Source organism: Nerophis lumbriciformis, linkage group LG23 (genome assembly GCF_033978685.3).
Source record: "Nerophis lumbriciformis linkage group LG23, RoL_Nlum_v2.1, whole genome shotgun sequence".
Lineage (NCBI taxonomy): Eukaryota > Metazoa > Chordata > Actinopteri > Syngnathiformes > Syngnathidae > Nerophis > Nerophis lumbriciformis.
This window is the reverse complement of record NC_084570.2, coordinates 42,018,613-42,030,722: the sequence shown is the minus strand read 5'-3', so window position 1 is coordinate 42,030,722 and position 12,110 is coordinate 42,018,613.

Here is a 12,110-nt window from a genome sequence, read left to right as displayed (position 1 = left end):
TTTCATGATGTATCCTTACATCACACTCAAAGCACAGGCCTAAATTTACCGCATGCCTTTGGTAAGCGCCGGAGTGAGAAGAGGTTTTAAAATAATTAGCGCATGCTTGCATTTACCGCATGCCTTTGGTAAGCGCCGGAGTGAGAAGAGGTTTTAAAATAATTAGCGCATGCTTGCATTTACCGTATGCCTTTGGTAAGCGCCGGAGTGAGAAGAGGTTTTAAATTTTCAATTCAAGGAAAAACAGTATATAATTTATATTTATTTATTTTGCCGTTTTTGTTCAAATGTTAAAGGTGTTTTAATGAATATACATGCATGTTTAACATATAGATTCCTTTCTTTCATGAAGACAAGAATATAAGTTGGTGTATTACCTGATTCTGATTACTTGCATTGATAGGAATCAGACAGTAGTGCTGATAACATCCACGTTTTCAAATGGAGGAGAAAAAAAGTTCCTCCTTTCTGTCTAATACCACATGAAAGTGGTTGGTTTTTGGCTTCTTATTTGTCCAGCTTCCATATTCGTTTCTATACACTTTACAAGAAATATATTGGCGGCAAACTCCGTAGCTTGCGAGCTTGTTTGCGCTGGATTTCGGAGACTCTTATTTTGTTAGCGCAGGCCTGCTTGCTGCTAGCCATTCCACCATCGGCCTGCCTGCTGCTGGCTCTCCACAATCGGCCTGCTGTTTGCCTCCAGCCATTGGTTTCGTCTACGGGCTTCCACCCATCGGCCTTGGTTGCTAGCCTTCAGCCCTGTCTGCTAACATCTTCAAAAGTGGTAAACAAGTGGAACTTCTCCTCTCACTATGTCACAAATCATTATATTGTGTTTTATACTTTTGTGTGGTTTTACTAGTGTCCCAAATGGGTCTGTTAATCCCCCCTCACAAGCTATGCTACTTCAAGATGACAACTTTGATAATTTGACATTTCATCACAGTGACAGCTACAAAATAACCTCGGCCTTATCTCAGTTGAAGATTTCTGTGACTTTGGACAAAACAAAATGGCTGCATACTATGGTAGTGTCCATTCATTCTTATTGTTTCCTTGTTTTGAGAGATCACGTCAACATTACTGCATCCTCCCCTATTGTGAGCACTTACTTTCACAGATTAAAGACAGACTCAAAAGATGATAACTTTAAGCGCAAATGTTTAGTTATATTATTGTTATTGCTCTCAGGAAATGTTGAGACTAATCCAGGCCCTGATACACCTACACAATGTTTTACACCTGCGGATTTTAAAACTAGATCTGGTCTTGGGATTATTCATATCAATGTTCGGAGTTTACTCCCTAAACTGGATTTGATAAAGATCTGGATAAACTCAACAAATGCTGATATTGTAGTCTTATCTGAAACTTGGCTTAAACAATCTGTGGTTGATAAAGATATTTACATTCATGGCTATAATGTCTATCGTACTGACCGACAAAGAAAAGGTGGTGGAGTGGCCATATATATTAAACAGAGGTTTGATGTTAAATTAGTGCTCTCTGAATCAGTAAGTAAAGAACTTGAACTGTTAGCACTTGAAATTGAATTAGCTAGAAATCACCACATAATGGTAGTGGGGTGTTATAGGCCTCCATCTGCCCCTAGTAATTCCCTATCTACTCTTGTGAAGCTTCTGTCTCAACTGAAATACAATGAAATAGTGATTTGAACTGGGACTGGCTCACATCTGTGTCTGACTCTTTGAAAGCACAGTGTGAATCTCTAAATTTAACACAATTAATTAACTCAGCTACAAGACCTAATCCTAAATGCCCTCAAAAAGCTACACTCATTGACTTAATTCTAACAAATATGCCCTTTAAATTTGTTGCATCTGGTGTTTTCCCTAATGATGTGAGTGATCATTGTGTGATTGCAGTAGTGCGAGACACAAGGATTCCTAAAAGCAAGCCTCGTCTTGTTGAAAAACGTAATATGAAATTATTTGAGACGCAAGCTTTTTTACATGACTTGCATCTTTTTAATTGGGATAGAATTGCTCTTTTTGATAATGTTGAACTGGCTTGGAAATATTTTCACGAAAACTTCTTGAGTATAGTGAACAAACATGCCCCTTTTAGAAAATGTAGGGTTAAAGGACGTGACAATCAGTGGTTTACATCGGACCTGTCAGATTTATTGCATGAGCGTAATGCTGCTTGGGCCAGGGCACGCAAGTCAGGGTTAGAAGCAGATTGGTTGAATTTTAGACAATTAAGAAATCAATTTACCTCTCTCCTTCGGAAAGTCAAATCAGAATTTTATTTCTCCACAACAACTGAAAATCTCAAACACCCAAAGAAGTTTTGGAAAATCATCAAATCTTTGTCCGGCTGCTGTAATTCAGTCAATCTCCCACCTAGTATACTTGTTGATGGTGTCAGAGTAAGTGACAGAAGAGAAATGGGTAGTCATTTTAATAATAATTTTATTTCCTCTGGTTTTCTCTACAATTCTGACAACTCTACTGAAGCTCCGCTAACTCCGGAAAGAACCGTTGAAAATACCCAGGTTTTTAACTTTACGCCCTTTACCACAACAGAGGTCACGAGGGCTCTAAAACAACTTAAACATAGAAAGCCAGCTGGCTCTGATAAGTTGGAGCCGCTCTTTTTAAAGTTGGCAGCTGAAATTATAGCTGAACCACTGACTCACATTTTTAACCTTACTCTAATTTCAAATGAAATCCCTTTGGATTGGAAATCTGCCCTTGTAATCCCCCTATTAAAAGGAGGTGACCCTAGTAATCTAAATAATTACAGACCGATCTCTAAACTCTCTGTTCTGGCAAAAGTGCTTGAATCCCTTATCAGTGAACAGATAAAAGACTTTTTGGACACCAATTTTATTCTGTCACCATTTCAGTCAGATTTTCGTAGAAATCACAGTACTGTTACTGCTGCTATGAAGTTTATAAATGATGTAACTAAAGCTCTTGACAAGAAGCAGTGCTGTCTGTCCCTCTTTATTGACTTTTCAAAGGCATTTGATACTGTTGATCATGTCATTTTAATCAAACGTCTTTCAGCTATTGGTTTTTCTCAGCAAGCAGTTGGATGGTTTGCAAATTACCTCACAAGTAGAACTCAGGCTGTTCAGATAGAAGGTTCCTCCTCGGACGTACTGCAAGTGAAAAAGGGTGTCCCTCAAGGTTCTGTGTTGGGCCCCTTATTATTCACTATTTACATAAATAATCTTGGACAGAATATTCCGAACTCAACTTTCCATTTCTATGCTGATGATACTGTCATATACTGCACAGCACCCACTCTTGCTGAGGATTTTAAATATCTACAACATGCATTTGACAGAGTACAAGAACAACTTTGCTATCTTCAACTGGTTTTAAATGCAGAGAAAACAAAGTGTATGCTCTTTACCACATCAAAAACTGTAAGATCATCACTGTGTGAGAACATTTTAACAAGAAATGGGCAACAAATTATGTTAGTATCTGCTTTTAAATATTTAGGATTTTTAATTGATGACCACTTGAGTTTTAAGGAGCACATTCAGTATGTTGTAAAAAAACTGAAACTTTTACTGGGATTTTATTATAGAAACAAGTCTTGCTTTTCTTTTACTGTGAAACAGAAATTGGTGGAAACAACCTTTTTACCTGTTATTGACTATGGAGATGTGTTGTACATGAATGCTACTGCTGGTTGTCTCCACAAGCTGGATAGTGTGTACCACGGGGCACTGAGATTCATCACCAACTGCGCTCCCCTTACTCACCATTGTTTGTTATACTCAATGGTTAACTGGACATCTTTATGTGCTCGACGCCTCAATCATTGGTATGTTTTCATCTACAAAACCATTCTGGGTATCACTCCATCTTATCTGTCTTGTCTTTTAACAAAGAAACAAGGAAGTCACAATCTTTGTTCAATGGATGTTCTGCAATTTGTTGTCCCAAAGTAAGAACTGAACTGGGCAAGAAAGCATTTAGGTTTTCAGCACCGAAGGCTTGGAATAACCTACAATCGAACATTAAACTTCAAACCCTAGTTACGCTGAATGAGTTTAAAGCTTCTGTGAAAGGACTGCAGTCTACCTTGTCTGTATGCACATGTGTCATGTGAGCAAGTTTTAATGTTGTAAATGTGATGTTTTATGTATTTGTTTACTGTTTTTAATGTAACCTTGCTGCTGCCCTCTTGGCCAGGTCTCCCTTGGAAAAGAGATCTTTGATCTCAATGGGATTTTACCTGGTTAAATAAAGGCTAATAATAATAAATAATAATGGAGCAGCACTTTTATTGTGAAGACAGGAACTGTGCGGTCAGTCTTGAGGCTTTTGACGGGAGGTACGGTTGAAATAAAAAAGTGTCTTTTTTCCTTCACACTTTTTATTGATTGATTGACACTTTTATTAGTAGAATGTACAGTACAGTACATATTCCGTACAATTGACCACTAAATGGTAACACCCGAATAAGTTTTTGAACTTGTTTAAGTCGGGGTCCATGTGTGACGGTCATGTGACCGCCTGGCTCTGTTGATTGGTGAAACGGAGTCCAACGTCACCAGTGACTGCATGCGATAGATACTACTTTGAAGGTCTGTCTGACAAACCAAAACAAACAAAGCGTGCATTAACAGATCGATAAAAATCAGTAGCAAGCTGAATGTAGATAAATGGAGCGGAGTAAAAGTAGCGTTTCTTCTCTGTAAATATACTCAAGTAAAAGTATGTTGCATCAAAACTACTCTTAGAAGTACAATTTATCCCAAAAGTTACTCAAGTAGCTGTAACGGAGTAAATTTTGCGCGTTACTACTCACCTCTGCTAGTCTCTAAGGAGTCTTTAGTCAGTCCAACTAGTCTGTAAGGATTTATTTTGTCAACTAACTAGTCTATATGGAGTCTTTGGTCAGTCCAACTAGTCTCTAAGGATATTTTAGTCAACCAACTAGTCCCTAAAGAGTCTGTGGATGGGGTCGTGGCCTGCGGGCCTGCAGCAAGGCGGTGTGGGCCAGGACCGGCCTCGAAATCAGTGACAGGTGAGTAGATGGCCAACCTGGGCCTTATTATCTAATCACCTGTTACTCTGTTATAAGCAGCAGTCAGGAGGAGAGACGTGGTTGGAGTGGGAGTTGGAGCCAGAGAGCGAGAGAGAGAAAAAGACAATTGCTGAAAAGCACCCGAGAGACTTATTGAAAAATAAACCTGTGTTGTGAACCTGAACCGGGCTCTCATGTCGGTGATTGGTGGTCTGGAGAACCCACTGGGGGGCAACCTCCACAGAGTCTTTAGTCAGTCTAACTAGTCTGTAAGGATTTTTTATTCAACTAACTAGTCTATATGGAGTCTTTAGTCAGTCCAACTAGTCTCTAAGGATATTGTTGTCAACTAACTAGTCTCTAAGGAGTCTTTAGTCTGTCCAACTAGTCTGTAAGGATATTTTAGTCAACTAACTAGTCTATATGAAGTCTTTAGTCAGTCCAATTAGTCTGTAAGGATATTTTTGTCAACTAACTAGTCTATAGGGAGTTTTTAGTCAGTCAGTCAGTTTTTTTGTTTGTTTGTTTTTTTAATGTACACTGTAAGAATAAATCTGTATATTTTACAGTAAAAAACTGGCAAGTCAGTTACCAGAATTGTACTGTAAAATATACAGTGCTTTTATTTTGACAACATATTACAGTATATGGAAAAATAGTACAACTGTTTTTTTTTTTACGCAAAAAAACTCCACTTGGTCGCCAAAATGTTACTGTAAAATATTTTTTTAACATGCCATTACTGTAAATGGAAAAACAGTTCCACTGTTTTTGTTAATTCTGGCAACTGAGCTGCCGGTTTGTTTGTTTTTTTACCGTTAAAAAAATGTTTATAAAAATGTTATTAATTTTTCCATTTACAGTGAAACAGTGTAAAATCAACCGTCAGTCGACAGAATTTTACCGTAAAAAAACAGTGGTACAGTTTTTCCAAATGAATCTTTAGTCAGTCCAATTAGTCTGTAAGGGTTAGTTAGTCAACTAACTGGTCTATATGGAGTCTTTAGTCAGTGCAATTAGTCTGTAGGGGTTAGTTAGTCAACCAACTAGTCTATATGGAGTCTTTAGTCAGTCCAACTAGTCTCTTAGGCGTCTTTAGTCAGTCCAACGAGTCTGTAAGGATATTTTAGTCAACTAACTACTCTCTAAGGAGTCTTGAGTCAGTCCAACTAGTCTCTTAGGAATCTTTTGTCAGTGCAACTAGTCTCTAAGGAGTCTTTAGTCAGTCCAACTCCTCTTTACGGATATTTTAGTCAACTAACTAGTCACTTAAGAGTCTTGTAGTCAGTCAAACTAGTCTCTAAGGATATTTTAGTCAACTAACTCTATGGAGTCTTAGTCAGACCAATTAGTCTGTAAGGATTTTTTTAGTCAACTAACTTGTCTCTATGGAGTCTTTAGTCAGTCTAACTAGTCTCTAAGGAGTCTTTAGTCAGTTCAATTAGTCTTTAAGGATTTTTTAATCAACTAACTAGTCTATATGGAGTCTTTAGTCAGTCCAACTGGTCTCTTAGGAGTCTTTAGTCAGTCCAACAAGTCTGTAAAGATATTTAGTTAACTAACTACTCTCTAAGGAGTCTTGAGTCAGTCCAACTAGTCTTTTAGGAGTCTTTAGTCAGTGCAACTAGTCTCTAAGGAGTCTTTAGTCCGTCCAGCTAGTCTTTAGGGATATTTTAGTCAACTAACTAGTCTCTTAAGAGTCTTGTAGTCAGTCCAACTAGTCTCTAAAGAATATTTAGTCATTCCAACTAGTCTCTAAGTAGTCTTTAGTCATTCCAACTAGTCTTTAAGTAGTCTTTAGTCATTCCAACTAGTCTCTAAATAATCTTTAGTCACTCTAACTAGTCTCTAAGTAGTCTTTAGTCATTCCAACTAGTCTCTTAGGATATTTTAGTCAGTCTAACTTGGGGGTCGGCAACCGACGGCTCTTTAGCTCCGCCTTAGTGGCTCCATGGAGCTTTTTCAAACATTTATGAAAATGGAAAAATAATATAGTTTCTGTAGGAGGGTAAACATGACACAAACATTCTTAACATTTTCCAATGTGCAGAAAGAAATATTAATTACAAATATTAATTTCAACATTTTTGTCAACGAAGATTTGCGTCATAGCCATGAATACGACAGGGAGAAAGAGAAATAGCCGAGGAGAACAATTTATGTCAATTTCCCCTCGGGGATTATTAAAGTACTTCTGATTCTGAGGGTTCAACAGTTCTTGAAACAAATCATTTTCTTTCATTGCGAATGCAGAAGGATTGTTTGCTTTGTAATGAGAAGTTGTCAAATAACAAAAAGAGTAGTGTGGAAAAACATTTCGCAGCCGAGTACCCCGTTGGGAGTGAGAGAAAAAAGTGTGAATGCCTTACTTCTGGCAAAATTAGAGGAGCGCAAAGATCGATTTAAGAAGTGGATTGCATCTCCAAACTACTGCTGCTAGTTTTGTTGCAACCCGGGAGATAATAAAGCGTGAAAAACCGTTCACAGATGGTGATTACATGAAGGATTAATTCATTAAAATATCAGACTTCAAAAACAAAACCAAGATAATACAGAAAATTAAAGACATGCCTCTCTCCGCAGAGACAGTGAAAGAAAGGGCCATTAAATGGCAGGCAACATCAAATTGAAGACATTAATGCAGCTCCTGCATTCTCAATCGCCTGTGATGAGTCGCGTGATGTGATGAATATTGAACAGACAATGCTGTTATGCAGGTATGTGAGCCCTATTATGCACCTTCCATTTTGTTGTTTTTTCGAATCCTTAAAATAAAAATCACATCAAAAATCTTATTTCTTTATTGTATTTCTATAATTTCATCAATGCAACGAAACATAATAGATTGCTGTTCAACTTCCATTACAATATTAGAATCGTCACGTGGTGCGTCATTTTCTCCAGGATGCGCTGCAGGGAAATAAACATTTAATCATGAATGCTCAATATGTATTTGTAGCCTACTTAATCATTTTGATAGTACGGTAGGCTAATATAGTTTAATAGACACTTACCGCATGTGTTGTCTTCATTATAACACTTGTATAAGACTTTTAAAGTCATTTTGATAGTAGGCTAAAATAGCTAATATAGACACTTACAGTATGTGTTGTCTTCATTATAACACTTACAGTATATAAGACTTTTAAGTCATTTTGATAGTACGTTAATATAGTTAATAGAGACAGAGCATGTGTTGCCTTCATTATAACACTTATATAAGACTTTTAAAATAATTTTGATAGTAGGCTAATATAACTAATATAGACACATCATAAGCGGAAGAAGATGGATGGATGGATCATGTGTTGTCTTCATTTTAACACTTATATAAGACTTTTAAAGTCATTTTGATAGTAGGCTAATATAGCTAATATAGACACTTACATGATGTGTCGTCGTCATTATAACACTTATATAAGACTTTTAAAGTCATTTTGATAGTGGGCTAATATAGTTAATATAGACACTTACAGCATATGTTGCCTTCATTATAAGGTTTATATAAGGCTTTCAATTTTTTTCCGGCTCTAGACAGATTTGTTTTTTTGGTCTAATATGGCTCTTTCAACATTTTGGGTTGCGGACCCCTGGGTTAACTAATTATCTCTAAGGATATTTTAGTCAATCAATCAATCAATCAATGTTTATTTATATAGCCCTAAATCACAAGTGTCTCAAAGGGCTGCACAAGCCACAACGACATCCTCGGTACAGAGCCCACATAAGGGCAAGGAAAAACTCACCCCAGTGGGACGTCGATGTGAATGACTATGAGAAACCTTGGAGAGGACCGCATATGTGGGTAACCCCCCCCCCTCTAGGGGAGACCGAATGCAATGGATGTCGAGTGGGTCTGACATAATATTGTGAGAGTCCAGTCCATAGTGGATCCAACATAATAGTAAGAGTCCAGTCCATAGTGGGGCCAGCAGGAAACCATCCCGAGCGGAGACGGGTCAGCAGCGCAGAGATGTTCCCAGCCGATGCACAGGCGAGCGGTCCACCCCGGGTCCCGACTCTGGACAGCCAGCACTTCATCCATGGCCCCGGACCTGTGCCCCCCCCCCCCCCCCCCCCCTCCACAAGGAAGAGGGGAGCAGAGGAGAAAAGAAAAGAAACGGCAGATCAACTGGTCTAAAAAGGGGGGTCTATTTAAAGGCTAGAGTATACAAATGAGTTTTAAGATGGGACTTAAATGCTTCTACTGAGGTAGCATCTCTAATTGTTACCGGGAGGGCATTCCATAGTACTGGAGCCCGAATAGAAAACGCTCTATAGCCCGCAGACTTTTTTTGGGCTCTGGGAATCACTAATAAGCCGGAGTTCTTTGAACGCAGATTTCTTGCCGGGACATATGGTCCAATACAATCGACAAGATAGGACGGAGCTAGACCGTGTAGTATTTTATACGTAAGTAGTAAAACCTTAAAGTCACATCTTAAGTGCACAGGAAGCCAGTGCAGGTGAGCCAGTATAGGCGTAATATGATCAAACTTTCTTGTTCTTGTCAAAAGTCTAGCAGCCGCATTTTGTACCAATTGTAATCTTTTAATGCTAGACATAGGGAGACCCGAAAATAATACGTTACAGTAGTCGAGACGAGACGTAACGAACACATGAATAATGATCTCAGCGTCGCTAGTGGATAAAATAGAACGAATTTTAGCGATATTACGGAGATGAAAGAAGGCCGTTTTAGTAACACTCTTAATGTGTGACTCAAACAAGAGAGTTGGGTCGAAGATGATACCCAGATTCTTTACTGATTCGCCTTGTTTGGTTGTCAAATGTTAAGGTGGTATTATTAAATAAATGTCGGTGTTTAGCAGGACCGATAATCAGCATTTCCGTTTTCTTGGCGTTGAGTTGCAAGAAGTTAGCGGACATCCATTGTTTAATTTCATTAAGACACGCCTCCAGCTGACTACAATCCGGCGTGTTGGTCAGCTTTAGGGGCATGTAGAGTTGGGTGTCATCAGCATAACAATGAAAGCTAACACCGTATTTGCGTATGATGTCGCCTAGCGGCAGCATGTAAATACTAAAGGGTGCAGGGCCAAGAACCGAACCCTGAGGAACTCCGCACGTTACCTTAACATAGTCCGAGGTCACATTATTATGGGAGACGCACTGCATCCTGTCAGTAAGATAAGAGTTAAACCACGACAAGGCTAAGTCTGACATACCAATACGTGTTTTGATACGCTCTAATAAAATATTATGATCGACGGTATCGAAAGCAGCGCTAAGATCAAGAAGCAGCAACATAGATGACGCATCAGAATCCATCGTTAGCAGTAGATCATTAGTCATTTTTGCGAGGGCTGTCTCCGTAGAGTGATTTGCCCTGAAACCGGATTGAAAAGGTTCACAGAGATTGTTAGACGCTAAGTGTTCCTTTAGCTGCTGTGCGACAATTTTTTCGAGGATTTTCGAAATAAAGGGAAGGTGGGACACCGGTCGGTAGTTTACCATGAGGTCAGGATCAAGGTTAGGTCTTTTGAGCAGAGGATGAATAACCGCTTTCTTGAATGCTAGTGGAACAGTGCCAGAGGAAAGTGATAAGTTTATAATATTTAGCACTGATGGACCTAATAATACAAAAAGCTCCTTGATAAGTTTCCCAGGAAGTGGGTCAAGTAAACATGTTGTTTGTTTTATCCCACTTACGCGCCGTAATAGTTCCTCCAATGTTATTTCATCAAAAAGCGAGAGACTATTTTGCAGAGGTGGGACCAAGTCATTGTTTTGCAAGTCACAAGTAAGTCTCAAGTCTTTGCCCTCAAGTCCGAGTCAAGTCCCGAGTCAAGACAGGCAAGCCCCGAGTCAAGTCCAAAGTCAAGACTGGAAAGTCTCAAGTCAAGTCCTAAGTCCTGCATTTTGAGTTTCGAGTCCTTTCAAGTCCTTTTAACCACAGACTAATATATTAACACAGATTGTGTATGCTTTTCAAACGCTGTATTTATTTATTAAAACAAGTGCATTTTAAATTGCAGGAAAGAAAATTGTGCTGACATTGCACTTTATAATAGCACTATTAACCAGTCATTTTAAACATTAACTCATTCCTTTACAGAACAAACACATTGAAAAATAAAGTGCAAATGTACTTATTTGCACAAAAGTGTTAACATTGAAAAAACATGACATATACGTGAACATAACAAAAAAGTTGTACTTTTTATATGTCAGGGCCCTATGCTGCATTGCATTTGCAAAAGACCAAATTAGCCAAGAGTCTGTCAGTCATTTGTGCACGATGGGGGCGTAGTATGATGCCACCATGGCTGAAAACTCGCTCCACTGGAGCACTGGAGGCAGGCACTGCCAAGACTCTCATGGCCACTCGGAACAGTGAAGGAAGAGTCTTCATGTTCAATGCCCAGAACAAAAGGGGAGAGAGAGTTGTTTTGGGTTGGTGCACTACTTGTAAGTGTATCTTGTGTTTTTTATGTTGATTTAATTAAAAAAAGAGGAAAACATTTTTTTATTTGTTGTGCGGCCCGATACCAATCGATCCACGGACCAGTACCGGGCCGCGGCCCGGTGGTTGGGGACCACTGAGGTAAACAACCAACAGTATGTCAGAAAGCTAGCTAAAACGGTACACATATTCATAATATAGTATACATTTTAACTGACCTTTATTTTACTATTTTTGTCTTTTTTAGGTGGCTAAAATACGCGGTGCTGCTGACCGCCGTCTAACGTTACGTGTGATATATTGACTAACGTAACCCTGCTTAAAAAAAATCACTGAACAAAAAGTATGAATAAGGTAGTGAACTGCAACAGATTCCCGTGTTTGCAATAACGTTATAACGTTAGCAGTGAGTTTACAGCCTCACTGATTTAACTACACAGCAAATAAAAGTCACGTTACTTAGCCAATAAACGTTATCTTACATTCAAAACTTACCGTTCTTTGTGAAACTTCAAATGCCGGACGAAGTTGGAAGTTGTTGCCTCTCCATCAGTAATTTTCGAACCGCATGTGTTGCATACTGCAAACCGTTTTGTGTTGACCACCTCGTAATTTTTATACCCAAACGAAATTATTTTAGGTATCATTTTTTTGTTCACTGGCG